At 46.4% G+C, this 26,887-nt stretch overlaps 1 protein-coding gene across 5 annotated transcripts in view; it reads right to left on the bottom strand.

Annotated features, from left to right (window-relative positions):
- Positions 1 to 26,887, bottom strand: part of tmcc3 (transmembrane and coiled-coil domain family 3) — a 130,805-nt gene that overhangs the window by 60,430 nt on the left and 43,488 nt on the right. Inside the window, exon 1 of one of the 5 annotated variants that reach the window (XM_068004653.1) lies at positions 4,922 to 5,188. The exons of the other annotated variants lie outside the window; for them this stretch is intronic. The gene's annotated coding sequence lies outside the window, so the exon portion shown is untranslated. Of the gene's footprint in view, positions 1 to 4,921; positions 5,189 to 26,887 lie in introns of those variants that run through there. 5 annotated transcript variants of the gene reach the window in all.

Here is a 26,887-nt window from a genome sequence, read left to right as displayed (position 1 = left end):
TATCATTGCCTTTGCTCTTGGCACCACAACTATTTACAATGGAAAGAAGAAAGAGCTTGCACTTAGGTAGTCTTAGCAAATGACCAATTACAATAACAACTTGCATTTATATAGCGCCTTTAATGTAGTAAAAGGTCCTAACGCGCTTTGCAGGCGTGTAATCAAACAGAAATTGACACCAAACCAAAGAAGGAGGCATTAGGACAAGTGACCAAATGCTTGATCAAAGAGGTAGGTTTTAAACAGAATCTTAAAGGAGGAGAGAGAGGAAGAGAGGCGGAGAGGTTTGGGAGGGAATTCCAGAGCTTAGGGCCTAGACGACTGAAGGCACGGCCGCCAATGGTGGGGCGAAGGAAGTAGGGAATGTGCAAGAGGCCATAATTGGAGGAACTCAGAGATATTAGGAGGGTTGTAGGGCTGGAGGAGGTTACAGAGATAGGGAGGGCGAGGCTGTGGAAGGACTTGAACACAAGAATGAGAATTTTAAAATCGAGGTGTTGCTGGACCAGGAGCCAGTGTAGGTCAGCGAGCACAGGGGTGGTGGGTGAACAGGACTTGATGTGAGTTAGGGCAGCAGAGTTTTGGATGTGCTCAAGTTTATGGAGGGTGGAAAATGGGAGGCCGGCCAGGAGAGCATTGGAATAGTTAGTCTGTTTTTGGTGGTGTTAGTTGGAGGAAGAATGTTGGCCCGGACATCTGGAGAACTCCCTGCTCTTCTTCAAATAGTTCCATGGGATCTTTTACATCAACCTGTACAGGTGGATGTAAATGATACGCTGGAACTCCCAACAATGCAGCACTTCCTCAGTGTTACACTGAAGTGTCACCTTAGATTTTGTGTGCAAGTCCTGTGGTGGTAATTTTAATGTTGATGGAGAGTAAAATCAGGTGACCCGAGCCAGTCAGCTGGGTTCAGTTAAAATCATTTCCCTGGAGTGGGGCATGAACCCACAACCTAGAGTGCTACTGACTGAGCCAAGCTGCCACCTACAATGACAGAAGTAGAAGCAGGGAGTCACGTTTGTTTATCTGACTTTCACAAATCAACTGAAAAGGTGAGTTTCCAAAAATGTCAGCACTAATAGTGGTGAATGGGCATGAGCCGCGTTCTCCAGGCCTGGTACAGCTCTAGTTTGCTGCTATAAATGGAATATTACTTTACCTCACAAGCAGCAGGCAGAGAGGAGACTTTAATCCCCTCTGCCTTGATGGATTCAAACCCAGGCCCTCGAAGTACAAGGCCAGTATCCTAGCTCACTGCACCAAAATCGAGTGGAGCTCTGCTTTTCAAATATTTAATCTTTTTTTGTCACAATTTTCTCCGAGAAATTTATTGCTGTTGAGATCTAACCAATCAGAATTCACACTTGCAGCCTCATTAAAGAATGTACTATGTAAATGAAGGAATACATTTTTAGGGATCTGCATTCTTCTGAAAGTTTAATTCACTTTCATCGCTGCCCACTTATAAACATTTGCATTTCAAAGTCTTCACTAGTTCACACAACAGTTAGGAAGAAAAGGAAAGAACTTGTATTTCTACAGCATCTTTCACGACCTCAGAGTGTCCAAAGCGCTTCACAGCCAATGAAGTACTTTCTGAGGTGTAGTCACTGTTGTAATGTAGGAAACACGCCAGCCAACATGCACACAGCAAGATCCCACAAACAGCAATGAGATAATGACCAGATAATCTGTTTTAGGTGCTAGTTGAGGGATAAATATTGGCCAGGATACCAAGGAGAACTCCCCTGCTCTTCTTCGAAACAATATCGCGGGATCTTTTGTGTCCCCCAAAGTGGGGAGGCGGGGCCTCAGTTTAACATCTCATTCGAAAGACTGCACCTCCAACAGTGCAGCACTCCCTCAGTAGTGCACTGGAGTGTCAGCCTAGATTTTGTGCTCAAGTCCCTGGAGTGGGGCTTGAACCCATGACCTTCTGACTCAGAGGTGAGAGTGTTACCAAGGAAGAGTCATGTATTTGTCCAGAAATATTACGTGAACAGATTACCACAGGCTGGTATCTTTTTCTAGGGTGTGACTGGGTGATGGGGGATTCTCCATCAGGGACTTGACTACAGATTCCAATGACTTGCAATATCATCTCGAAGTGTTGACTGCCAACATCATTCAAACTTCCCACCAGAGACCGTGTGAAACAATGCTTAATCACCCAGCTAACGCCATGGATTTAATTTATCCCAATTAGAAGGATATTATTAACTGGGTTTATCAAAGACTTCTTTACCAGCTGATTACGACAGCTGAAAAGCTCTTATAGAACAGCAAAATCTGTCTGCTGTTACCGAACATTCAATGTCCACTTTTTTAGAGCTACTTGTTGATATATTAAATGGGTTTCAGTTAAACTTCAACATATACAAAAGAACTTGAATTTATATAGTGCCATTACATGTCCCCAGGATGTCCCAAAGTGCTTCAATTCAGTGCTTTTGAAGCGTTGTCACTGTTGTAATTTAGGAAATGCAGCAGCCAATTTGTGCACCGCAAGGTCCCACAAACAACAATGTGATAATGAGCAGATAATCTGTTTTCGGTGGTGTTTGTTGAGGGATAAATATTGAACAGGACACCAGGGAGAACTCCTCCTTTATATAGTGGCGTGGGATGTTTTACATTTACCTGAGAGGGCAAATGGGGCCTTGGTTTAACATTTCATCCAAAAGACGGCACCTCCGACAACGTAGCACTCCCTCGGTACTGTACTGGAGTATCAGTCTAGATTATGTACTCAGGTCTCTAGAGTGGGACTTGAACCCATAAAACTTCATGATTGAGAGAGGAGCATGCTACCCACTGAGCCATGGTTGACACCGTGATAGTGATAAACTGCCTACCTGCCCAGAACAATTATCTACTTCAGGGTTAACATGTACAGTATTGTATAAGGGTTTCCTTAGAAGTTTTATATCATTGTAAATTGGAATTGCACTTTGTCCTTTTTTATACCAACCCTTTCACATTCCTGCACATACCATGGTCCCTAAATACTAACCTATGTTTCTCTCTGGTGCTGTCATTCCACAATTCCTGGATTTCATAACCTTTGTGTATAGGTTTCAATCGAAGATTTAGGTTTCTGGTCTCATGGTTTCACAGTCAATAAAACTGAACAAGAAGCATAGGTTAATGTGCTGAGTGTGCCCTCATAATCAGTGACTATTTCACTGCCCCAGTGCTTCACTCAACGTGACACCATTGTGATTGATTGTGTGAAATCGTCAGAGAACAACCATAAACCTGGTTCTTCGATTAAAGACTGTGTTGAGGATAAAATGCCAACTGTGAATGATGGAACCCTGAAATTAAAGCCGAAGACGCTGGAAGTACACATCATGGTGGTATCTGAGAGGGGGAACAGAGGTGAGCAGCTTTAGAGGGCTCCCTCACTACACAAACCTCACTTTCTCATTCATGTACTGTCATGGTTACGATGCTGCAAGTGTTGTTCAGGTTTGGTAACCTGCCAATAATCTTCATGCAAGTCATCATTAATTATAATTGAGACGAAAGGATTGCTTCAAAGTTATTGTTTTGATAATCAACTGTTTGTATGAGGTACATGTCACAGTATGAGTAAGATCACAGTAATACCTGGATTTTGGCAGCGGATCAATGAGAATTATTTTATAGGAACTGGCGTAGGTGATTCAGCCCCTTCAAGCTTGTTCCGCCATTTAATTCGATCATGGCTGATCTGTACCTCAACTCCATTTACCCGCCTTTGCTCCATATCCCTTGATACCCTCACCCAACAAAAATCTATCAGCCTCAGTCTTGAAAATTTCAGCATCCACAACCTTTTGGGGGAGAGAATTCCAGATTTCCACCACTGACAGAAATTAAATAACGTGCAAATGAAATAATCGCGTTTTCATGTGTGACTTCTTCAAAGTTATGAGACAAGGAACAAAAGCCACTGAGTGCTTAGTGTAGAGAGGTGCAGAGGAGGAGGGAGAGCATCACACCCGGTACAACCTGAGGTACAGGAGGAGAGAGGGGGTGTACCCCATGCCAAAGGAATTTGTGGGGGACACTTCCCTTCACCCCCTTCCCCTTTACCTGTTCAATGCATGCTGCTGTACTTATTGCAGCAATACACATCAGAATTCCCCTAAATCAGGGTTGCCAACTCTGGTTGGACATATTCCTGGAGGTGTCATCACATGACTTCCCCCCTCCCCCACACTCCAGCCATTGGTCACCCGACATGTCCATCCTTGTGGTGCTCCCCGCCTTCCCAGCCAATTGGAAAGCAAACACTCCTCATTACCCAATTGGATGATTCTTGACTGTCAGTCGAACAGCCATTTATCCCATGTCCAACATTTTTGTAACTAATAAACAAAAGTGTTCAAAGAAAATTTTTTAAAAACACAATTTTTTTAATGCCCCAATGATTTTTCTCTGGCTTGCTCGGAGCAGTGTCCAGGAGATTAATCTTTAATTCCTGGAGACTGCATGACAATCCTGGAGGGTTGGCAACCCCTTCCCTAAATGCATTGTTGAGGTGAATTCTGGTGCTCATCGCTAAACAGGTACAGTAACACGCATTGAGATCTCTACGCCTTTAAGTGAGAGAAACAAATGAGATTTTACAGGGTGCCTCCCTGCCTATATTTGTACTTCTGTTATCTTTCGGCTGGAAAGATGATCAAAAGCCATTAAACATACCGACGCAGTCACCCGTCCGACTATACTATGTCTAGGCCACTGTAGTTTAGTTTTCCTAATCTGCTTTAAATGGACTTCAGAGCCTAATGACAGTGAGTTCAAAATGGTTTGAGCTCTGACAGAAGCTGATGATTCAAATACACCAGAGTGACTTGGCCTCTTGGTCATTTCCCCAGCATCTGCTTCTGGGTCCAGACATTCTTTAACCTCTGCACAATCTACTTACCAACACATCGAGTCACTGTTTTACAATCGGCCTCTTCTCATCAGTCTAGCAGTGGGGCAGCAGGTTGTTAAGTGAAGTAACAGAAGCTTTAAACGCAATTTGTCACATCAGAAGCAGAACGCTTTGCTTGTGTTTGTGGGAGGTGCGTTTATTTACTCGTTTACAACTTCCCGGCAGCTGAGGCTGTCTCAGTGCCAGCTTATGAGGAGAGTCAATTCCTTTAAGTTGCATTGTCGTTGCCAGCACTGTGCACTGGAGCAACCTCCAATGTGACACAGATCATCTGATCGCAATGTACTGCCAAAGATATGGATACAAACGCAAATAAATTAAAAGCAGGATCTAAACTGTCATCACTATAATGACACACTGAAGGTTGCAAATGTAAGCTGTTTGTTCATTTAACAGGAATTCCCAAGAACAGAGATAAATACTTTTCCTGACCGCAACTTTGACCCTGAAGTTAGCAATAAAAGTGTAATCTGTAACAAAGAGGGAGCCGCCGCCTAGCGACAGTATTCACAGGTTCGAGCAGCTCAGTGTGTCTGGCTCAAAGGTTAAATGTTTAATCAGTATTTCTTTTTAGGCCTTTTTTATTTAGAAGTAAAAATTTCTTCCCCCGTTCTTTTTGCTTCTTTCCACTCGTTTGGCTCTCCCTTTGTCGCATATCTCCCCCACCCACGCTGCTCTGAGTCCTCTGTCAATCACACTCTGTGACAGCAGCCCAATTCTCCCTTAGATTCTTCTCCCTCCAAGGAAGCGCCTAACTTTTGTGTCAGCTGTGGCTCAGTGGGTAGCACTCTTTACCTTAAGATCAGAAAGTTGTGGGTTCAAGTCCCACTCTAGACACTTCAGCACATAATCCAGGCTAACACTCCAGTGTAATTACTGAGGGAGTACTACACTGTCAATTGGATAAGACATTAAACTGTGGCCCCATCTGCCCTCTCAGGTGGATGTAAAAAATCCCATGGCACTATTTGAAGATGAGCAGGGGAGTTCTCCCCAGTGTCCTGGCCAATATTTATCCTTCAACCAACATCACTAAAATAGATTATCTGGTCATTTTCACATTGCTATTTGGGATCTTGCTGTGCTTCCTAAATTAAGATATTGGCTGTAAGGCACTTTGGGACATCTTGAGGTTGTGAAAGGCACTATATAAATGCAAGCTATGATCTTTCTTTCACTGCACGGCACAGCTTGTTGCTGCTTTGGTGCACTGTGCCTCTAAGCTGTCCTCTAAGTGCTGTTTTACTTGTACATCTTGTTCCCACTTGCCGATGCCTTCAGAACTTTTGTTAACTTGGTGACATGTTGGAATCAGCCACACCTCCATCAGTGTGTGTGGGGGCTCATTCTACTCTTCAGGCTTTATTTTTTGCTGTAATGCAGCTCTAAGAGTGCCGTGGGATAGTTACACCCTGCCTAGCTGTGACATGGGTAACCCACACGCGTTACTTAAACACGAGAGCAACACCAGCAATGCATCCGGGTAGAAATTGGTTTGGGCCCAAAATAGGCCACATCCTGCTCCAGAAGCTGCTCGACCCTTTGGCCCATACCTGCTTCACTGGTAGAGGCCCTCAGGTTAGGCTGGGGGGTGGTGGGGGGGAGAGAACGGGAGGGGGCGATCAAGGCCTTTGGGTCAGTCTGGGGAGGGGGAGAATGGGAGGGAGCGATCGCAGATGTTATCGGGCCGCAGCATTAAGATGGAGGCAGGAGGACACAGATAGATAGTGCTGATAAATTCACACAAGCTACACCACAGCTAAGGAACACCCATTGGCTACGGGCTGTTTTTTAAGTACTTATGGCATCCCCATTCAGGAAAGTTTCAGAAATTAACTGGAGTCATTTCTGAGTATATCTGGCCTCCTTCTGTGCTGTATCATACTTTAAGACAGACCTTTCTCTTCCGCTGGGAAGTATTATAGTGAAACAAATAGAACCTACAGCTGCAAAGGCTCCTGTTTTGTACTATTGATTTTGAAAGTAATTATGAGGGTTTTCATGCAGCTCTGTACTGTCTCACTGTTATGGTACTCTGTCACATGCTAATGTGTATTATGCAAATACAAACACTACATTATGCAAATATTGATCTATTTATAGCTGCTCTTATTAAATATTTGCTATACTTGTGTTTATGATCTAACAAACTGTGAAAAATGCAAATTCCAGTCTGCTTGTCAAAACATCTTTACATAGGAACAGGAGCAGGCCATTCAGCCCCTCGAGCCTCTTCATTCAGTTAGACCATGGCTGATCTGAACCTCAACTCCATTTACCTGTCTTTTCTCCATATCCCTTGATACCCTCACCCAACAAAAATCTATCGATCTCAGTCTTGAAAATTCCAATTGACCCCAATTGGGGAGAGTTCCAGATTTCCACTACCCTTTGTGTGAAAAAGTGCTTCCTGATTTCAGTACTGAACGGCCTGGCTCTAATTTTAAGATCGTGCCCCCTTGTTATCGATTCCCCCACCAGAGGAAATAGTTTCTCTGTACCTACCCGATCGAATCCCTTCATCATTTTAAACACCTCGATCAGATCACCCCTTGACCTTCGAAACTCAAGGGGATACAAGCCAAGTTTATGCAACCGGGCATCATAATTTAACCCTTTAAGCCCCAGTATCATTTTGGTGAATCTGCGCTCCACCCCTTCCGAGGCCAATATATCCTTCCTGAGGTGCGGTGCCCAGAACTGAACGCAGTCTCTCCAGATGGGGCGTGATTGAGGCTCTGTACAACTGAAAATCAACTCACCCCCCACCCCTTTGTATTCCAGCCAGCTTGTGATAAAAGCCAATATTCTATTAGTGTTTTTGATTACTTGCACTAGCCTTCAGACGTTTAGGTACACAGAAACCTAAATCATTTTTGCTCCTCCACTGTTCCTCGTCCATTAAGAAAATATTCCATTTTGTTTTTGTCAGATCCAGAGTAGATCCTCACATTTCCCCAAACTTAACTCCATCAGCCACTGTTTTGTCCACACACTTAGTCCATCTGTCCCTTTGTAACTTCACATTACTGTTGTTTATTTCAGGAAACTGTGACCTGGGGAAGGGTTGTTCATATAACAGAATCTATGTTTATGAAGCAGTGCTCACAGTCAATGTGATAAGGAAACAGTTGCCAAATTTCTACTATTTGAGACAAGAGAGCGAAATTCAGCTCTTATTTTTTTTTAAATCAACACGCAACCTCTAACTCAGTAACAAAATTTAGAAAATTATACAGCTGCATTTTTTAAAAGTTCATTCCAAGGATGTGGGCATCACTGGCAAGGTCGGCATTTATTGCCCATCCCTAATTGCCCCTTGAGAAGGTGGTGGTGAGCCGCCATCTTGAACCGCTGCAGTCCGTGTGGTGAAGGTTCTCCCACAGTGCTGTTAGGAAGGGAGTTCCAGGATTTTGACCCAGCGACGATGAAGGAACGGTGATATATTTCCAAGTCAGGATCGTGTGTGACTTGGAGGGGAATGAGCAAGTGATCCAAGGTCATTTTTCCAGAAGTTTCTTAAACATTTTTAACTGTTGCAGACTTAGAGGGCGGGAACTCCCTCATGGGTGCTCCCGCTCCACGTAAAGGGGCTTTCCGTCGCACTTTGGGTGAGTGGGAACAGATCTGAGGGATTTCCCGGCAAGAATCTTTGCAAAGTGTTAGTTTGGCTCAGTTAGTAGCACTCTCACCAGAGGGTCATGGGTTCAGGCCCCACTCCAGGGCCCGAGGACATAATCTAATCCAGCACCGGACTGTGGAAATGCTGGCCTAGAAATTCAATAGCGCCTGAAAATGGGTGTGCAGGGGGCAGGGCACGCTGCACATGAAATTGGTGCTGGCAGCTCTTTATCATGAGTTAGACCTGCAGTCAGTTCAAAAAGAAAGAACTTGCATTTATATAGCACCTTTCACAACCTCAGGACACCCCAAACGCTTTACAGCCAATGAAGTACTTTTGAAGTATAGTCACTATTGTAATGTAGGAGATGGGGCAGCCAATTTGCAAACAGCAAGATCCCACAAACAGCAATGTGATAATGATCAGATAATCTGTTTTAGTGATGTTGATTGAGGGATAAATATTGGCCAGGGCACCAGGGAGAAGTCCCCTGCTCTTCTTCCCTGTGTGCCATGGGAGAGGGCAGGCTTGGCCTCGATTTGACGTCTCATCTGAAAGACGGCACCTCTGACAGTGCAGCACTCCCTCAGTATTGCACTGGGAGCATCAGCCTGGATTAATGGGCTCAGGTCTCTGGAGTGGGACTTGAATCCACAACCTTCTGACTCAGCAGCAAGAATGCTACCTCTGAGCCACAGCTGACTAGTCATTGGCTGCACATCTGTTTGGGGGGGCAGGGGTGAGAAATCAGGCTTCACTGACGCCACTTAAAGGCAGCCAGCACCTCTTAAAGGGGAGGTGCACTCAGGCTGCAGAGTACACTTCTGAAGAGATAGGCAAGACCTGCAGATCGGGTCCAAGGGTTCTCCAATACTGCTTTGGAGGCCCTGGTTCAGGTGGTGGCCAGGAGGGAGATCCTGCTCACCCCCCGGGTTGGGGGGGGGATGGGGTGCAGAAAGGTCTCCAGGCACCACCACCGCTGCCAGTGGGGAGAGATGGCAGAGGAGGTCAATGCTAGGAGCTTAGCTCCCAGGAGATGCGCCGTGCGTGCTGTGGTCAGTATCCTCGGGGTGCTTGGCAGCCAAACCAGCAGGTCCTTAAAGGGTCCACTGGAGGCTGCCACCAGAACTTGTTACTCACCTTATTATGGAGCTGGGAGGAGCAGAAGCACTCATGAAATCCCCGGGCCTCTGCTGGCCACCGCTCGCCCCCTCCCCCCAACCCCGATTGTTCCCCCCCCCCACCCCCTGGACTCTCTTAGCAGCCTCAGCTAGTGTCTTACATAGAATTTACAGCACAGAAACAGGCCATTCGGCCCAACTGGTCTATGCCGGTGTTTACGCTCCACACGAGCCTCCTCCCTCCCTACTTCATCTCACCCTATCAGCATACCCTTCTATTCCTTTTTCCCTCACGTACTTATCTAGCTTCCCCTTAAATGCATCTATACTATTCGCCTCGTGTGATCGCGAGTTCCACATTCTAACCACTCCTTGGGTAAAGAAGTTGCTCCTAAATTCCTTATTGGATTTATTAGGATGTGTATTTGAGCTGGCCTATCATGCTGCCTGCCCCTCCCCCCCCCCCCCGGGACTAATTTGCTGCCGACCTACCACTGGCCTCATTAGAGGCATCGCGTTCCACTGGGATCGCGTCCCGATTCGGGCACAATCCGATTTCTAGGTTGTGAATAACACACTGCATTTCTTTTCATCAGTGAACATGGGTATTGTGGCCATTGACAATGGAGCAGGAGGGGTGAGAGGAAAGAGCAGCCAGGGGGCGTCAAGGGGACATAGGATGGGGAGACCTACAGGAGAGGAAGAGGAGAAACCCAAGGGAATAGAGTAGCAGGCGGCCAACAATTCCATGGGCCTTTGATCCCGATGTAAGCGCTGAGCTTCACCAGCTGGGAACTGCCCCACCTCAGTGCCCAGTGTCGGGAGGAGGCTCCTTAATTCTGATACCCTGGGCCAGTAGCATTGCCTCTTTGGCACCTGCTATAGCGGAGGGGAGGGCAGAGGGAGGGTGAGTATTGTGGTGCTGGGCAGCTACTCTTGTATGTGCCAGCACCACTGGCACGAAGAAATCTTTTTTCGTTCCATCCCCAACCCACCCCCGGGAAAGGGAGCCGAGTCACACTGGGATTTAATCGGGAGCTCCAGGCCAGGGCCCAGGGTTGGGTCTCCACCTCTTTCTCTCGGTGTTTAGGCTGCCTGGCAAAGCCCAGGCTGGGGCCCAGGAGACCCCCAATCTGGAAGTCCTCTTCCCTCCTTCCCCTGGCCATAGCCCTTGTGACAGGGGCCCATGTTTGAAGCACGCGGGGGTTCCACTGCAAACCAGGCCCCAGGCTGCGAAGGCCGGGGCCTGGACTATCTGAGTCCAGAATTAATTTTTTAATTTCAAAATATACTTCATTCCATAGAATTTAAAGGTACACACAGTTCAAGGTAAATATCACAATTCCAAACCAGTACATTTCAAACCAAGAACACTACAGATCGTTCACAAAGCGATCTCATTATTACAATTCAATCACAGTATTTCTTATGACTCAAGGTGTACAATACAAGGTGGCGTGGCCTTACACCGTGGCCTTTCCCCATAGAGACTTTGCATGGGTCGCACCTCGCCTCGTGCGTCCTGCAGCACGTACTCTCCTGGACCTTGGAGTGTGTCACTCGGTCATGGACAGCTCCTTCAACTGGAAGACCAGCATGTTTTGGGCGGACCAAAGGGTCTCCTTTACTGAGTTGATGGTCTTCCAGCAGCGGGTGATATCTGTCTCGGTGTGCGTCCTGGGGGAACAGCCCGTAGAGCACAGCGTCCTGTGTTACCGAACTGTTTGGGATGAACCGGGACAGATACCAACGCATCTCTCTCCAATCCCTCTGCGCGAAGGGGCAGCCCATCAGGAGGTGGGCGACAGTCTCCTCCCCGCCGCAGCCTCGAGGGCAGCTCGCGGTGGCGCTGAGGTTCAGTGCGTGTCGGAAGGACCGCACTGGGAGGGCCTTTCTCACCACCGTCCAGGCTACATCCTGGTGCCTGTTGGTCAGTTCTGGTGACGAGACATTCTGCCAAATGGCATCGACCGTCTGGTCAGGGAAGAAACCTGAGTCCACCCCTCTCCGTTCCTTGCAGGACCCTTAGAATGTTCCGTGCTGACCACTGTCTGATGGCCTTGTAGTCGAACGGGTTCCTCCTCAGGAACTTCTCCACCTGGGACCGGTGGGGGGGATGGTCCAGCTGGACAGGATGTCCTGAGTCTGCTTGGCCAGCGTGACCAGACCCAGCCTTCTCAGTGTGTTGGACAGGTAGAAACACAGCACGTAGTGACACTTGGTGTTTGCGTACTGGGGCTCTACACATATCCTGAGGCAGCCACACACAAAGGTGGCCGTCAGGATCAGAGCGGCATTGGGAACGCCCTTCCCCCCTTAGTCTGGGGGCTTGTACATGGTGGTCCTGCGGATGCGTTCTACCTTGGACCTCCAGGCAAAGCGGAAGATAGCTCGGGTGACTGTGACAGCGGAGTTGTGGGGAATGGGCCAGACCCTGGCCTCGTAAAGCAACACCACGAGTACCTCACACCCTATCACCACGTTCCTGCCGGTTATGGAGAGGGAGTGACCCACCCACATACCAAGCTTTTGTTTGGCCTTGGCGATCCGCTCCTCCCAGTTCTTTGTGCGGGCCAGGGGCCCCCCCGAACCAGATCCCCAGCACCTTCAGTGAAGGGGACAAGGGACCGGGCCTGCCAGCTGCCAAAGAACATGGTGAGGTCGTCCATGTATGAATTCTCAGGCCTTCCACTGGTACAGTCCCCACCACTTAAACCGCCCCATTTAAAACAGGCAGTCACTTATATCAGCCTAAAAGCGATAATCATTTGCATTACCATCAATTTCAACGTTTCTGGTAATTTCGGGCAGAAACAGTCGTGTTTATTCATTGTTCGCACCTCGTTAAGGTGCACTGAATTCAAGAACAAATGTAAGTAAATAATTATGTAAATAACACCTCGTTAATGTTCAATTCACTTCCGTATACTGAAACCCTTCTAATCCCCTCTCAGTGGTGTGGGTTACAGGTTGTACTGAACAGTATGCACAGCAGCTTCATAATTAGAAACAAAATATCACTTTTATGATTTCTACTTAAAAGGAAAAGCATTGCTGGGCTCTGGGGAAAGAGCTGGGGAGTGGGACTAATTGGATAGCTCTTCCAGAGAGCCGGAACAGGCACAATGGGCCGAATGGCCTCCTTCTGCGCTGTATGATTTATTTCTGCCCCCTTTAATATCTCCTCCGCACTGCCCATCAGCCAGGTGGGTGGATTGGACTAGAGGAAGCCAGGGCTCTTACTACAGGTAGCTTCTCAGTCTGTTGTATAACATCGCACAGAACCCGTGATTAGTGAGGAAGGATTTATCTCCACTCTGCTCTCAGCCCAGACAGAGCTTAGAATCATAGAATCATAGAATCATAGAAGTTACAACATGGAAACAGGCCCTTCGGCCCAACATGTCCATGTCGCCCAGTTTATACCACTAAGCTAGTCCCAATTGCCTGCACTTGGCCCATATCCCTCGATACCCATCTTCCCCATGTAACTGTCCAAATGCTTTTTAAAAGACAAAATTGTACCCGCCTCTACTACTGCCTCTGGCAGCTCGTTCCAGACACTCACCACCCTTTGAGTGAAAAAATTGCCCCTCTGGATCCTTTTGTATCTCTCCCCTCTCACCTTAAATCTGTGCCCCCTCGTTATAGACTCCCCTACCTTTGGGAAAAGATTTTGACTATCGACCTTATCTATGCCCCTCATTATTTTATAGACTTCTATAAGATCACCCCTTAACCTCCTACTCTCCAGGGAATAAAGTCCCAGTCTGTCTAACCTCTCCCTGTAAGTCAAACCATCAAGTCCCGGTAGCATCCTAGTAAATATTTTCTGCACTCTTTCTAGTTTAATAATATCCTTTCTATAATAGGGTGACCAGAACTGTACACAGTACTCCAAGTGTGGCCTCACCAATGCCCTGTACAACTTCAACAAGACATCCCAACTCCTGCATTCAATGTTCTGACCAATGAAACCAAGCATGCTGAATGCCTTCTTCACCACCCTATCCACCTGTGACTCCACTTTCAAGGAGCTATGAATCTGTACTCCCAGATCTCTTTGTTCTATAACTCTCCCCAACGCCCTACCATTAACGGAGTAGGTCCTGGCCCGATTCGATCTACCAAAATGCATCACCTCACATTTATCTAAATTAAACTCCATATGCCATTCATCGGCCCACTGGCCCAATTTATCAAGATCCCGTTGCAATCCTAGATAACCTTCTTCACTGTCCACAATGCCACCAATCTTGGTGTCATCTGCAAACTTACTAACCATGCCTCCTAAATTCTCATCCAAATCATTAATATAAATAACAAATAACAGCGGACCCAGCACCGATCCCTGAGGCACACCGCTGGACACAGGCATCCAGTTTGAAAAACAACCCTCGACAACCACCCTCTGTCTTCTGTCGTCAAGCCAATTTTGTATCCAATTGGCTACCTCACCTTGGATCCCATGAGATTTAACCTTATGTAACAACCTACCATGCGGTACCTTGTCAAATGCTTTGCTGAAGTCCATGTAGACCACGTCTACTGCACAGCCCTCATCTATCTTCTTGGTTACCCCTTCAAAAAACTCAATCAAATTCGTGAGACATGATTTTCCTCTCACAAAACCATGCTGACTGTTCCTAATTAGTCAGCTTAGCTGAGGTGGGGTAAGCCCCCTTTAATGTTGATTATATCTTGTGCTGTTATATTTATTTTTGAAGTCTACGCATCAGAACCAGTGTGAGAGGAATTGAAATTCTGGGTACTTTTTGCCTTTTCATTAAAATCCATTTTTGAGATGTTCAACAAGCAGAGTACTTTGCTCATCCAGATATACAGCTGCATTGATTTTCTGAGTATTAAAATGTCTGTTTAATCACAGCCATTTCTCTTTCTGAGGGCCGAACACACGGGAGGGCACTTCAGTTCCATTTTAACATCGACCTGTTTCTCCACTCCTGCAGTTTAAAGCCATTGGAGACGCTTTTAGTGTTAAGCAGAGCTGAAACAGCAGGAAGATTATCCAATGGGTCAGAACTCCTTAGGTGTCAGCCCTGGCTCAGTTGGCCACACTCTTGACTGAGTCAGAAGGTCGTGGGTTCGAGACCCACTCCAGAGACTTGAACCCATAATCCAGGCTGACGCTCCCAGTGCAGTGCTGGGGGAGTGCTGCACTGTCGGAGGTGCCGTCATTCGGATGAGGTGTTAAACTGAGGCCCCATCTGCCCTCTCAGGTTGACGTAAACCATAAAGAAGAGCCGGCGAGTTCTCCCCAGTGTCCTGGCCAATATTTATCCCTCAACTAACGTCACTAAAACAGATTACCTGGTCATTGTGGGATCTTGCTGTGCACAAATTGGCTGCCGCATTTCCTACATTACAGCAGTGATTACACTTCAAAAAAGTACTTCATTGGCTGTGAAGCACTTTGGGAAGTCCTGGGGTCGTGAAAGGCGCTATATAAATGCAAGTTCTTCCACTCAAAAAGCAGGGATAAAGACGCACCCTCCTCCTGGACCTCTTAACAAAACTGCATTTTGAAAATGTGTGACTCCCGAGAATGCGAGGGTTTATCTGGTGATCCCACACTCCCATTGGACGGGATTCTCCTCCCGCTGAAGCTGTTCCAGCGAGACGGGACGTCCAGACACCCTTTTCAATATGGCCGTCCCCTGGGTTGGGGTCCGCTACGGATATACGAGGCCTCCCAGCGGGATTCCCGCAACCAAGAGGGAGCCCTCCGGCAAACTCCCAGCCGTGCTGCAGCGGGACTGAGGCTTTTGAAGCATGGTAAGGGGAGGGGGGTGAATGGAGGCCTTTGAAAGGCCCTCTCCATCCATCGGAGAACCTCAGGGCTGTTCCCACCAGCTTCCCCATGGGGACCCCCCCAAAGCTGAAGTGAGACGGGCAGACGGAGGTGGGGGGGGATTATATGCGGGGATCTGGGGCCCTGTCACTCCACCATCAATTACATGCAGTGGGCAAGGAAGAAAGGGCAGTCACACCTGGGTAGGGGACGGGGAGGGAACGAGAGTCGGGCAGTGAGGCCCCAGTAAATTTCCACTATCCTCCACCGCTATCCCACCCAATTTCAAAATATCCATCCCAACCCGCTGCTATAAATAATGATGCAAATGAGCGTAGCGCGGAGGTGCTGAGTTATATCTGCACTTGGCTTTCGGGTGGGATTTAGAACTGACTCAAACTTCGGGACAAAATTTAGCCCCCCTCCCCCCTATGACTTTAGGAGAGAATCATAGAATCATAGGAACATAGGAACAGGAGTAGGCCATTCAGCCCCTCGTGCCTGCTCTGCCATTTGATAAGATCATGGCTGATCTGTGATCTAACTCCATATACCTGCCTTTGGCCCATATCCCTTAATACCTTTGGTTGCCAAAAAGCTATCTAGCTCAGATTTAAATTTAGCAATTGAGCTAGTATCAATTGCCGTTTGCGGAAGAGAGTTCCAAACTTCTACCACCCTTTGTGTGTAGAAATGTTTTCTAATCTCACTCCTGAAAGGTCTGGCTCTAATTTTTAGACTGTGCCCCTTACTCCTAGAATTCCCAACCAGCGGAAATAGTCTCTCTATCCACCCTATCCGTTCCCCTTAATATCTTATAAACTTCGATCAGATCATCCCTTAACCTTCTAAACTCTAGAGAATACAACCCCAATTTGTGTAATCTCTCCTCATAACTTAACCCTTGAAGTCCGGGTATCATTCTAGTAAACCTACGCTGCACTCCCTCCAAGTCCAATATGTCCTTCCGAAGGTGCGCTGCCCAGAACTGTTCACAGTACTCCAGGTGCGGTCTAACCAGGGTTTTGTATCGCTGCAGCATAACTTCTGCCCCCTTGTACTTTAGTCCTCTAGATATAAAGGCCAGCATTCCATTAGCCTTATTGATTATTTTCTGCACCTGTTCATGACACTTCAATGATCTATGTACCTGTACCCCTAAGTCCCTTTGGACATCCACTGTTTTTAACTTTTTACCATTTAGAAAGTACCCTGTTCTATCCTTTTTTGATCCAAAGTGGATGACCTCACATTTGTCTACATTGAATTCCATTTGCCACAGTTTTGCCCATTCACCTAATCTATCAATATCGCTTTGTAATTTTATGTTTTCATCTACACTGCTTACAATGCCACCAATCTTTGTGTCATCGGCAAACTTAGATATGAGACTTTCAATGCCTTCATCTAAGTTGTTAATAAATATTGTGAATAATTGAGGCCCCAAGACAGATCCCTGCGGGACTCCACTAGTCACATCCTGCCAATGTGAGTACCTTCCCATTATCCCTACTCTCTGTCGCCTTTCGCTCGGCCAACTTCCTAAACAAGTCCGTACTTTTCCTTGATTCCATGGGCTTCTATCTTAGCTAACAGTCTCTTATGTGGGACCTTATCAAATGCCTTCTGGAAGTCCATATAAATAACATCCATTGTCCACTACTTTAGTCACCTCTTCAAAAAATTCAATCAGGTTTGTCAGGCACGGCCTACCTTTCACAAATCCATGCTGGCTCTCTCTGATTAACTGAAAATTCTCGAGGTGTTCAGTCACCCTATCCTTAATTATAGACTCCAGCATTTTCCCCACAACAGATGTTAGGCTAACTGGTCTATAATTCCCTGGTTCCCCTCTCTCTCCTTTCTTAAAAAGCGGAGTGACGTGCAATTTTCCAATCTAGAGGGACAGTTCCTGAATCTAGAGAACTTTGAAAGATTATAGTTAGGGCATCTGCAATGTGCTCACCTACTTCCTTTAAAACCCTTAAAATCATAGAATGGTTACGGCACAGAAGGAGGCCATTCAGCCCATCGAGCCTGTGCCGGGGAGAGGAGGGGAGAAAATGAGCAGGAAAAGGGTAATAAAAGTAACAAATATTAAACTAGGCAGAACTGGGCACTCTCCCTGAGGCCGCTGATTAAGTTACAACAGATCGCAGATCCAGGCAATTTAATAAGTGATGGAAATGAGAGATTGTTGAACAATAGAAATATTTTTCTGGCGACACGCTGACATTTAAACTCATCTTCTCTCTTTCAGATACTGACCAACCTACTGCAATTTTCCAGAATGTTCTTTTTCATTTCCGTTTCCAGTCTTTGTAGTGTTGTCCTTATATTAATGTGTTCAATGGTTTGTACCCCCACGCAACACTTAGTCTTAAATTAATGAACACTGAAAATATTTACTACTGCCCCTGCGTGAAGTCATTAACTATGGATGGTATTAAATGTAGATTAAAACAAGTAACAAGCAAAGGTTTCCTTAACAACAACATCATTCATTATTGTAAGTTCCTTGCCTTGTGGATAATTAATGTAATGAACTTCACGCGGTATGTTGCCTTGCTGGTACAACTCTCGGTTCTCAGTAAAGATTGAGAACCTAGTCAGGGCCAGAGTGATCTCCTGGACTAGTTTCGATCACCTAAAGGGGGGTCAGAGAGGAATTTTCCAGATTTTTTTTCCCTAATTGGCCTGGGTTTTAATCTGGTTTTTCGCCTCTCCCAGGAGATCACATGATTTCAGGTGGGGTGGGGAGTGTATAGATTGTGATACACAAGGCATCACAATTGTGTGGGACAGGCTGGATGGACCAAAGGGTCTTTTTCCATCCGTTAATGTTTGTAAGATCCCTAAAGCTGTGTTCACCCTATATCCGGAGTGTTGTTATGAACCGGTTTGAACTCAGAGGGAGGGTTTGACCTGACACCAGAATCAAGATGAGTGAAACTTCTGGGGAAAAGAGTCTTGTGACTTCATTTCACAATTAGTCTGGGCTTTGGCACCTGATTTAAACTCCAAGCTTAGAGTCAGTGTTAGAAGCGACTTGAGCTTTGCACAGAGACTAAACTTGTGAAGGCCGCGCGTACTCTCACACATTTCTGTTTCAGAATCTTAAACAGCGTCAATGAAACAAAGGTTTCCGCCTCCATTGAAGTAGAAAAGCTTTGCTGCTCTGCTTCAATACGATTCAACTTTGTACCTCTATAGAAAAGAGTGAGGTGTTAACCTACTCAAAATGTTTATAGGGATCAGTGTGTAAATATATACAAAAGAAACTCATTCTGCCTCTTATCTGGCACGCTACTTTTCCTCATACACATTTATATTATGCTTGGCTAACCGAGCAACTATTTTGGAAAGGCCCACAAGGAAGAACAGACTAAAAGAATCACAAGTAATCTGTCGAGTTGGGAATATATATGTCCTATAACTGACAACCGAGGGAGATTAATAAATCTGATGTATCATAGAGGGACTGTCCTAATTATCTCACTCCATGTGATGAATTACTCCACTCTCTGCCTCTTGGGCCCTGTTCTCAGTTACCACTTCTAACTATCCCACTACTCCCTGACATCTGTTTCTCCTCCTTTGGGTGTTTGCTATGCTGAAGACACCATATAAAGGCTGACGGTTGTTACTAGTGCTGTTGTTATGCCAATGATTGACAGGCATGTTACACAATGGCCAGGATTTTGACCCGGAGCCGGGAAGGGGGCGGGGGTCGAGTCGCGGACAGGAAACCCGGAAGTACGGGTTTCCCGGACGTCCGTACGATTTTGACGTAAGGATGTTTTTATTATTTATTTTTGTCGGTTTGCTGTCCGACAGGTTGGCCTCAGTCGGACGGGAGCACAGCAAGAATGAAGAGGTGGAAAGGTTAAGTCTTTAGGTAAGTCTTTGATTGTATGGATGGGGTGGGAGGGGGGGAGCATGGGGGGCACGGGGGCACCGATGGCCACGGGGGTCATGTGGGGATGCCAGTCATAGGGAGGGGGAGGTCAGTCATCGGAGATCAGTCACGGGGGAGTCAGTCATGGGGGGATCGGGGGTCATGGGGTGGGCGATTGGGTGTCAGTCACTTGGGGGGGGGGTGTCAGTCATCGAGGGGGGAGGGGGTGCCGTGATCGGGGGTCAACGTGGTGGTCTGCGATCGTTGGGGGGGGTCCATGATTGTTGTGTGGGGGGGGGTTCCACGAACATTGGGGGCGGTCGCTGCAGGTAGGCTTGTTGGGCCTGGGAGAAGCACTCCTGCTCCTCCGGGCCCACAAGCTGTGCTATAAAGGCACTTACCTGCAGTTTCGGGCCTTCTCGCCTCCTCTCACATGGCGTGAAGGAGAAGGCCCAGGAATCCCGGCCTCCAGGGGTTGAAATCGCAGCCTCTTTGAAAGGTTTTAGTGACCAACCTGCCCCCAACCCACCCGTTTCTCACAGTTAAAATTCTGCCCCATGTCATTCACAATCTGTAAATGGGTCACCACTGCCCACAAGTCATTTCATAGAGATTGAGTGGTCTTTTTTGCCCGAGCAGGAACTTAATGTTTGTACTGAACTGAATCGGTGATATAACACAACTAATTTGTTGATCTCTGTGTGTTTATGTTGTTGTTTTTGTATCTTCCGACTCCTCCCTTGGAGAATAGTGTGAAGTAGTGAACGGATTCGCGGGCTGATTAACAGTCCAACAGGCTGTGATGTGAACATTCCTTCACCATCTTTATACCCGCCATTGGGGTTTAGTTGGTCCTCTACGGCAGGAGGGTTTTATGGGCTCCCACCACCCGTACGATGAGGGGAGGGGGCCACACACACTCACCGGTCGCGAGTGACCCCCAACCTCCATAGCCTTTTGGGGGGAGAGAGTTCCAAATTTCTACTCCCCTATGTGTGAAAAAGTGCTTGTATCAAACTGCTACATCGGTGGGACCACCTTCACCACACAGACTGCAGCGGTTCAAGAGGAAGGGGCCCACCACCACCTTCTCAAGGGGCAGCTAGGGGTGGGCAATAAATGCCAGCCCTGCCAGCGACGCCCACATCCCGAGAATTAACTAAAAAAAGCACCAGGGAACGCTCACCAATATCATAATGTGAGCCTGTCCTTACAAACTGTCAGTCTAAGATGAATATCAAATACATTTTTTTTATATAAATACCATGTTACTGAACTCACTAATCTTCTTGCAGCCGCTGTCCTGGGAGGGAGAAAGCCCTCAGCTGCTTCCTGCATTATATGATGTTCCAAAATGATACAGGAGCACATTAGACGCCAAGCCAAATGATCCCATCTTTACAGCATTAAATTTCTATTACAGTAAAATGCAAGTCTCTCATGTGAGCAGTAACCTTTTCATTAAATAGGAAGTGAGCGAATCATCGTGACATGTGTCTTTGGAAGATTTAAAATTAATCTAACAGAGCAAAGCTGGACGTCATTTTTCATCTCAGTGCCTTGTATCTCACCAGGGAAGGTTCATATATGTGAGCCACTGAGCCCTTCCTAATCGTTTGCTAGTACCATTTGTGCAAGATATTCGATAAGTCCGTAGCATATATTGAAGTATATATTTTACATAGAATTATATTGAATGTACAACACAGAAACAGGCCATTCATTTCCAACTGGTCTGTGCTGGCGTTTATGCTCCATTCAAGCCTCCTCCCTCCCTACTTCATCTCACCCTATCAGCATACCCTCCTATTCCTTTCTCCCTCATGTACTTATCTAGTTTCCCCTTAAAGGCATCTATGCTATTCGCTTAAATTACTCCTTGTGGTAGCAAGTTCCGCATTCTCACCACTCTTTGGGTAAAGAAGTTTCTCCAGAATCTTCAGGCGAGACAGAGGGGGAGGTATAAGAGGAGGGGGGGTCGCAATATTAATTAAAGAATCAATTACTGCCATAAGGAGGGATGATATATTAGCAGGTTCCTCTAATGAGGCCATATGGGTGGAGCTTAAAAACAAAAAGGGGGCAAGCACTTTGATGGGAGTGTACTATAGGCCCCCAAACAGTCAGGGGGAGATAGAGGAACAGATATGTAGGCAAATCTCAGAAAATTGTGCAAATAATAGGGTAATAATAGTGGGGGATTTCAACTTCCCCAATATTAACTGGGATACTCAGAGTGTAAAAGGCTTAGAGGGTACAAAATTCTTAACGTGCATCCAGGAGAGCTTTTTGAGCCAGCATGTAGAAAGTCCGACAAGAGAGGGGGCGGTACTGGACCTAATTCTAGGGAATGTGGCCGGCCAAGTGGAAGAAGTGCTAGTAGGTGAGCACTTTGGTGACAGTGACCGTAATTTGGTGAGATTTAAGGTGGTCATGGAAAAGGACAGGGAGGGGCCGGAAATAAAGGTTCTAAATTGGGGGAAGGCCGATTTTAATAGGATAAGGCAGGATCTGGCCAAAATGGACTGGGATCAGCTGCTTGTAGGAAAATCCGCATCGGAGCAATGGGAGTCTTTCAGAAGGGAGATTGAGACCATACAATGGCAACATGTTCCCGTAAAGGTCAAGGGTGGTTCCAAGAACTCCAGGGAACCTTGGATGTCAGGGGATATACGAGAATGGATTAGGAAAAAAAGGAGGGCTTTTGGCAGATACAGAAGGCTAAAGACGGAGGAAGCCCTAGAGGAGTACAAAAAGTGCAGGGGGATACTTAAAAAAGAAATTAGGAGATCAAGGAGGGGCCATGAAATGACACTGGTGAGCAAAATAAAGGAAAATCCTAAGATGTTTTATAAGTATATTAAGGGTAAGAGGATGACTAGGGAAAAAATAGGGCCCATTAGGGACAAAAATGGCAATCTGTGTGTGGAGCCGGCAGATGTAGGAGGGGTTCTAAATGAATTTTTTGCATCTGTTTTCACTATGGAGAAGGACGATGTAGACATAGAAATACGGCAGGGGGACTGTGATATACTCGAACATATTAACATCGAGCGGGAGGAGGTATTGGCGGTTTTAGCAGGCCTAAAAATGGATAAATCCCCAGGCCCGGACGAAATGTATCCCAGGCTACTGTGTGAGGCAAAGGAGGAGATTGCGGGGGCTCTGACACATATATTCAGAACCTCTCTGGCCACAGGGGATGTGCCAGAGGACTGGAGAACCGCTAATGTAATACCATTATTCAAGAAGGGGAGTAGGGAAAAACCGGGGAACTACAGGCCAGTGAGCCTAACATCAGTGGTAGGAAAATTATTGGAAATAATTCTGAAGGGCAAAATTAGTCTCCACTTGGAGAAGCAAGGATTAATCAGGGATAGTCAACATGGCTTTGTCAAGGGAAGATCATGTCTGACTAATTTGATTGAATTTTTTGAGGGGGTGACTAGGCGTGTGGATGAGGGTAACGCAGTGGATGTGGTATACATGGATTTCAGTAAGGCCTTCGATAAAGTCCCCCACAGGAGACTGGTCAAGAAGGTACGAGCCCATGGAATCCAGGGTGCCTTGGCACTTTGGATACAAAACTGGCTTAGTGGCAGAAGGCAGAGGGTGATGGTCGAAGGTTGTTTTTGTGACTGGAAGCCTGTGGCCAGTGGGGTACCACAGGGATCGGTGCTGGGTCCCTTGCTGTTTGTGGTCTACATTAATGACTTGGATATGAATGTAAAAGGTATGATCAGTAAGTTCGCTGATGATACAAAGATTGGTAGGGTGGTAAATAGCGAGGAGGATAGCCTCAGTCTGCAGGACGATATAGATGGGTTGGTCAGATGGGCGGAACAGTGGCAAATGGAATTTAACCCGGAAAAGTGCGAGGTGATGCACTTTGGAGGGACTAACAAGGCAAGGGAATACACAATGAATGGGAGGACCCTAGGCAAGACAGAGGGTCAGAGGGATCTTGGTGTGCAAGTTCACAGATCCCTGAAGGCAGCGGAACAGGTAGATAAGGTGGTAAAGAAGGCATATGGGATACTTGCCTTTATTAGCCGAGGCATAGAATATAAGAGCAAGGAGGTTATGATGGAGCTGTATAAAACACTGGTTAGGCCACAGCTGGAGTACTGTGTGCAGTTCTGGTCGCCACACTACAGGAAGGATGTGATCGCTTTGGAGAGGGTGCAGAGGAGATTCACCAGGATGTTACCAGGGCTGGAGCGCTTCAGCTATGAAGAGAGACTGGGAAGATTGGGTTTGTTTTCCTTGGAGCAGAGGAGGCTGAGGGGGGACATGATTGAGGTGTACAAAATTATGAGGGGCACAGATAGGATGGATACTGAGGAGCTTTTTCCCTTCGTTGAGGGTACTATAACAAGGGGACATAGATTCAAGGTAAAAGGCGGGAGGTTTAGAGGGGATTTGAGAAAGAACTTTTTCACCCAGAGGGTGGTTGGAGTCTGGAACTCACTGCCTGAAAGGGTTGTGGAGGCAGGAACCCTCACAACATTCAAGAAGCATTTGGATGAGCACTTGAAATGCCATAGCATACAAGGCTACAGACCAAATGCTGGAACATGGGATTAGAGTAGACAGGGCTGATGGCCAGCGCGGACACAATGGGCCGAAGGGCCTCTATCCGTGCTGTATAACTCTATGACTCTATGACTCTAGAATTCCTTATTGGATTTATTGGTGACTACCTTATCTTGATGGCCCCTTTTTTTGGCCTCCCCCACAAGTGGAAACATTTTCTCTACATCTACCCTGTCGAACACCTTCTTAATTTTAAAGACCTCTAATAGGTCACCCTTCAGCCTTCTCTTTTCAAGAGAAAAAAGCCCCAGCCTGTTCAGTCTTTGCTGATAGTTATAACCTCTCAGTTCTGGTATCATTGTTGTAAATCGTTTTTTGCACCTTCTCCGGTGCCTCTATAGACTTTTTGTAATATGGAGGCTAGAACTGTTCACAGTACTCCAAGTGTGGTCTAACCAAGAATCTATACAGTTTACATAACTTCTCTGCTTTCCAACTTGACACTGCCAGTGAGGAGCCCTGCCCTCTCGGGACTTAAACGGGTGGAAAATCAAGCACAGTCCCCACCCGAACTTCTGACACACACTTCCAACAGGGAGTCTCCCACGAAATTGCACGGAGTCCCAGTATGGGGTACAGAAGCGCAGTGGTTATGTTACTGGACTAATAATCCAGAGAATGTGAGTTCAAATCCCACCGTTTGAGGATTTGAATTCAGTTTTTAAAAAAATCTGGGCAATAAAAAGCTGGTATCAGTAAAAGTGACCATGAAGATGTCGGATTGTCATAAAAAACCCAACTGGTTCACTAATGTCCTTTAGGGAAGGAAACCAGCCATCCTTACCTGGTCTGGGCCTATATGTGACACAAGTTCTACACCAATGTGGTTACTCTTAGCTACCCTCTGAAGTGGTCTAGCAAGATATTTAATTGCATCAGAACCATCACAAAGAATTACAGTGGTTCAAGAAGAAGGCCCAGTACCACCTTCTCAGGGAAATAGGGATGGCCAAAAAATGCCAGCCTTGCCAGCAACGGGAATGAATATCTTATTATTACTTTATGTCAAATTATTTGAGGATCTGCTCAGAAAGTAACATGAAAATCTGATTTGCGTAATTGAGTTTCCTGTTAGCTTCATGCTGGCTGAAAGACAGTTTAACAAAAACAACAGAATAAATGTTACAGGAGGCATTAGAACAAATTAACCATTTGAGTCTGGAACAAACCATGTAACTGATTCTATGGTGGGGGGGGGTCAATTTTAATCTCACCCGCCTGGCAGAAACCGGGCAGGTGGGCAGTTAAAATGCCTGGGTGACTTACCCACCGATTTCCCACCTGATTCCTGCTGATCCCGATTTTAACCTGCTCTTCTGAGCGGGCAGCAAAGGCCTGAAGTTATAATCGCTCTGGTCTCACAATGCTAACATTGTTTGGCACTGGCCCCACCTCCTGCCCATCCAAATCTCATTCCCCAGTTAAAATGTGTGATCAAAGGTATTGATAAATGTTTGGGGAATCAGGCACTTAATGCTCAGGTACAGCAAGGGATCCATCCAAAGTAATGGCCTCTCTACTCTGGCGCAATAACATTCCTGAAACCTAACCGCAGAAAACCAACCCCTTCTGCACCAAACCTTTTCCATGTCCCATACCAGCCATCCTTATGTCTTATCGGAGTGAGATCACCCATTCAATGAGCTGAGACTAAAAAGAAAAAAGACAGAAAAGTACAAGGCCCAAGACTGTAGTGGCTAATGAAGGAGACTGATAATAATTTAGAGGCCAAGAATATGTCAAATACTTGTGGAATTAATGGTAAAATAGTCAGCTGGATTCAAACCTTTGTGAGATCAGCCATGATCTTATCAAATGGCAGAGCAGGCACGAGGGGCTGAATGGCCTACTCCTGTTCCTATGTTCCTGTGCACAGCACCAACATGGTACAGCACTAAGTGGTAGGACTGGTGAGAGCTTTCAATCCCAGCTGGACCACCCATGGGAATCTCCGAGTGGAAGCTGGCACCTCGATCCCTAGTAGATGTCAGCCATGGCTCAGTGGGTAGCACTCTCGCCTCTGAGTCAGAAGGTTGTGGGTTCAAGTCCCGCTCCAGAGATTTGAGCAAACAATCCAGGCTGACACTCCAGTACAGTACTGGGGGAGTGCTGCACTGTTAAAAGGTGCCATCTTTCAGTTGAGATGTTAAATCAATGTCCTGTCTGCCCTCTTAGGTGGATGTAAAAGATCCCATGGCACTATTTCGAAGAAGAGCAGGGGCATTCTCCTGGTCCTGGCCAATATTTATCCCTTAACCACCATCACTAAAACAGATTATCTGGTCATTATTTCATTGCTGTTTGTGGGACCTTGCAGTGTGTTTCCTACATTACAACAGTGACTACACTTTGAAAGTACTTCATCGGCTGTGAAGCACTTTGGGACATCCTGAGGTCATGAAAGGTGCTATATAAATGCAAGACTTTTTTTCATTCTATTTGAAAGGGTTATTTGTGTCACATTCCCTACAATGTAACCATAATCCCATCACCCTTGTGTGCAATGATTACCTTTCAATAATACAGGACTGTATGATGAGGAACTGGAAGGAAGCAAACTTCAACCGAGGCTACATTAAATAATCCGTCTCTGCTCTGTGCCGATACAGTTTTTTGAAGGGGTAACCAAGAAGATAGATGAGGGCTGTGCAGTAGACGTGGTCTACATGGACTTTAGCAAAGCCTTTGACAAGGTACCGCATGGTAGGTTGTTACATAAGGTTAAATCTCATGGGATCCAAGGTGAGGTAGCCAATTGGATACAAAATTGGATTGACGACAGAAGACAGAGGGTGGTTGTAGAGGGTTGTTTTTCAAACTGGAGGCCTGTGACCAGCGGTGTGCCTCAGGGATCGGTGCTGGGTCCGCTGTTATTTGTTATTTATATTAATGATTTGGATGAGAA

This window comes from Heptranchias perlo, chromosome 24, assembly GCF_035084215.1.
Source record: "Heptranchias perlo isolate sHepPer1 chromosome 24, sHepPer1.hap1, whole genome shotgun sequence".
Lineage (NCBI taxonomy): Eukaryota > Metazoa > Chordata > Chondrichthyes > Hexanchiformes > Hexanchidae > Heptranchias > Heptranchias perlo.
Note: the sequence above shows the minus strand (reverse complement) of the source record. Positions and strands in the feature narration are given on the sequence as shown.